The sequence below is a fragment of the Nansenia antarctica genome (genome assembly GCF_963989245.1).
Source record: "Nansenia antarctica genome assembly, chromosome: 8".
Taxonomy (NCBI): Eukaryota; Metazoa; Chordata; class Actinopteri; order Argentiniformes; family Microstomatidae; genus Nansenia; species Nansenia antarctica.
Window position 1 is genome coordinate 24,749,969 of NC_137678.1, and position 4,239 is coordinate 24,754,207.

Sequence of the window (4,239 nt, forward strand, 5' to 3'; positions counted from 1 at the left end):
ACACAGTGACTTGGTTCCACCCAACTATGGCTACGAAAAATTCTAAAGGAAAAACACCCCTAGAGTCTGCGAGAGCGGGGGCGGAAGATGACTCATCGGCGGATCACACGGTAACAGACCCTGGAACGGAAATGACAACGAATCAAATGATCAGCACGGTAGTTGACGGAGTAACAACACTGGCAGGACACAAGCTACAAAGCTGCATCTGTGGCTGGAAAAAGATAACATCAGAGAAGGGTCTCAAGATCCACCAGGGCAGGAAAAAGTGCCTAAGAGAGCTTAGCGAGGTGCCTCGCATTGACCACTACTTCCTCAGAGGTAGGGCAAATCAGTCGAGTGAAGCCCAGTGGCAGGATATTCACCACAGTCCACAGGGTATCAGAACCCCAGACGAAGCTCAACCAAGCACAGATCCATCAACGGACATGAGTCCAGAGCCTATCCAGCCACAGACAGCAGTGGAGAGGAAGATGAATGGACGAAAGCCTCAAATCTTGTGGCCTAAAGCCTGCCAGAAAAAGGAGTGGGAAAACACAGACACAGACCTTGTCCATCTTCTAGAAGGTCTGAAAGGGGGCGTGGAAAGAAAACTGGACAAGATTGGAGAGATCGTCTACAGCTATGGAGCAGAGAGATTTGGGGTGAAAAGTAAGAACCATGGGACACAGAAGGAACCATCAGCCCATCTCAAGTCCAGGAGACAACAAGAGATTGAAAGACTTGTGAAAGAAAGAAGGTGCCTGAGAAAACAGTGGAAGAAGGCCACAGAAGTGGAAAGGAAAGGACTTGAGGCACTACAGGCCGACATCAAGCAGCGTCTTGCAACACTGCGAAGAGCAGAATGCTTGAGAAAGCAACACAAGAAGAAAGAGCGAACGAGGACTGCCTTCTACAAAGATCCCTACAAGTTCGTCAAAGACCTCTTTGTCAAGGAGAAAACGGGGACCCTCAAAGTACCCATAAGGGAACTAGAGGAGCACCTGAGGAAGACCTACTCTGACAACCAGAGGCATGTGCCAGCCAGCATTCCGGATGACATGCCACCAATCCAACCACCTGAGCACCAGATGGAAACAAGGCCCCCTACATGGAGCGAAGTTGAGAGCACAGTAAAACGGGCAAGAACAGCCTCAGCCCCTGGGCCCAACGGCGTTCCATACAGGCTATATAAGAACAGTCCAGGCGTCTTGAAGTACCTCTGGAAGCTAATGAAAGTGGCATGGGAAAAGGGAATCATACCAAAGGCATGGCGAAGGGCAGGAGGGATCCTAATTCCCAAAGAGAAGAATTCCTCAACCATCGACCAGTTCCGCCAGATCAGTCTACTGAATGTGGAAGGAAAGATTTTCTTCAGTGTTGTGGCCCAGAGGCTCTCAGTATTCTTGCAGAAGAACAACTTTGTCGACACCTCAGTGCAGAAGGCAGGGATAAGTGGATTCTCAGGATGCCTGGAACACACAAATGTCATCTGGCACCAGATACAAACGGCCAAGAAGGAGAAGAAAGACCTGCATGTGGTTTTCTTAGATCTTGCCAATGCCTTCGGGTCAGTGCCTCATGAGATTTTGTGGACAGCGTTCAACTTCTTCCAAGTCCCAGAGGGCATCACAAGGCTGGTCAAAGCCTACTTCCAGGACCTCCAGTTCTGTGTTACAGCACAAGCCAGTACAACTGCTTGGCAGCACCTCGAGATAGGCATAATGGCGGGCTGCACCATCTCTCCACTGGCTTTTACCATGGCAATGGAGCTCATTATTCGAGCATCCCGATGGGTTGTTGGAGGGGAACGGTTGAAGAGCGGGCTGCGTCTTCCTCCAATCAGGGCGTACATGGATGATATGACGACAATAACAACAACAAACGCATGCACCAAACGCCTGCTGGATAAACTCCAGGGAAACATCAAATGGGCACGAATGGAGATTAAACCCAGTAAGTCCCGCAGTATCTCCATTGTCAAAGGCAAGCTCGCCAATGAGAGGTTCCACGTCAACAACGAGCCAATACCAACAGTTCTGGAGAAGCCTATCAAAAGCCTTGGCCGCTGGTATAGCGCAGAACTCAAAGACTCGAAGCAGGTGGAACAACTCAAGCAGGATACAATCAGTGGCCTCAAGCAGATCAACAACACTGCTCTCCCTGGGAAGCTGAAGCTGTGGTGCTTTCAGTTTGGACTGCTCATGTGGCCAATTTCCATCTACGAGGTCACACTATCCCATGCCAACCGGCTGGAGAGACTGGTGAATGCACAAGTGAGGAAGTGGCTTGGACTGCCGAGAGGCCTTAGCAGCATAGGCCTGTATGGCAACGGAGCCCTCTCCCTACCAATCTCAAGCCTGGTGGAGGAGTACAAATGTGCCAAATCAAGGCTGGAAATGACTCTCACAGAATCCCGGGATCCATTCGTCAGAGGTGCTGCTCCAATCCTAGCAACGGGGAGGAAATGGAAGCCATCTGCAGCAGTTGCGGTGGCAAAGACCGCCCTCAGACACCGGGATATAGTGGGGCATGTCCAACATGGCAGAGGGGGCCTTGGCTTAGAAACAACAACACCCACATGGCAAAAGGCTACTCCAACCGAACGGCGGAAGATGGTGGTTGAGGAGGTGCGCCACCAGGAGGAAGCAGCCAGGTGCGCCAAGGCAGTCTCCCAAGCCCAGCAAGGCCGCTGGATGAAGTGGGAGAGCGTGGAGAGGAGGAAAATCACGTGGAACGAGCTGTGGAGCATGGAGTCTAATAGGCTAAGTTTCATCATCAGAGCCACATATGATGTCCTGCCCTCTCCTACCAACCTACATCTCTGGTATGGAGAGGACCCAGCCTGTCTCCAGTGTGCAGCCCCAGCAACCCTCAAACACATCTTGGTGGGTTGCAAGACCAGTCTAACTCAAGGAAGATACACCTGGCGCCACAACCAAGTGCTAAAGTGCTTGGCTGCCGAACTTGAGCACAAGAGGGTAACCACCAACGCCATGCCTCTAAATGCCCAGACTACCTTTCCACGGAAAACAACCTTCATCCGGGAAGGGGAGAAACAGCGGACCAAGCCATCACCTCCAGACTCAGGCCCACTGAACGCAGCCCGGGATTGGGAAATGCGGGTAGACCTCAGCCAGAGGCTCACCTTCCCACCCGAAATTGCAGTGACCAACCTGCGCCCAGACCTAGTCCTCTGGTCCAAGTCCTGCCGACGTGTCTTCATCGTAGAACTGACGGTCCCATGGGAGGAGGCCATCGATGAGGCATTCGAACGGAAGAGGCTGCGGTATGCCAACTTAGCAGTCGAAGCAGAGGGGCGGGGCTGGAACGTGAAGGTGTGGCCAGTGGAGGTGGGCTGCAGAGGCTTTGTAGCCAGCTCCACCACAAGGCTCCTGAGGGCAGTAGGGATCAGAGGACAGGCCCAACGGAAGGCAATCAGAGAACTGTCCACTGCAGCAGAACGGAGCAGTCACTGGCTGTGGCTGAAACGTAGGGACCCAACATGGGCTCCCAAATGACCACGTGGTGCCACCGTGCGACACACACCCAGGCCTGATCAGCCTGTGGTGGGCCAACCTCGGCAGAGGGTGTCTTGTGATAACTGGCCGAAACACCCAATGAGGTCGGGGACCACAACTGAAGATGTGTCGTACTGGTGGCACCACGTGATCATTGCCAAATTCCACTCCACCCAAGAGGACATCTCCAACTCCACTCAATTGTTGTGCTGAATATTTAGGGATTTTAACAACCAGTCCTATTAAGAATCCTGTATATATATATATATACTATAGTATATACTATACTGCCGTAGACGAGTTTCTTTGAGCACAGCGTACAGAAACAAGCACCTGGCTCCCTCAGTTTGAGGCACCACGTCCATAAGGCTTCCCCTCACTACTCTCCTCTATCCATGCCCAGCGCCATTTATTCCTTACTCCTCGTTCTAGTATAGCTGTGTCTTCGCCATGTTTAAGAAACGTGGCTTCCATTTTAATAGACTCTTACTAACAGGGTTCGAGTTATAAGCTGAGCTCTGTGGGGGTCTCCAAAATAACAGTGCGAAATGTTCTCATGCACGCGCGAATCATGCCCACACAGCGATGGGACTTACAAGTTTTAATTAGCTATAGGCAGTAGCGGATTAAGGTGGTCAGTGGCCCTAGGCTACTCCTTTGTGTGAGGACCCCCCCGCCCCCATACACAAGCCTCCCCAAAATATACAACTCACGAGCACCCTGCACACACACACCACTC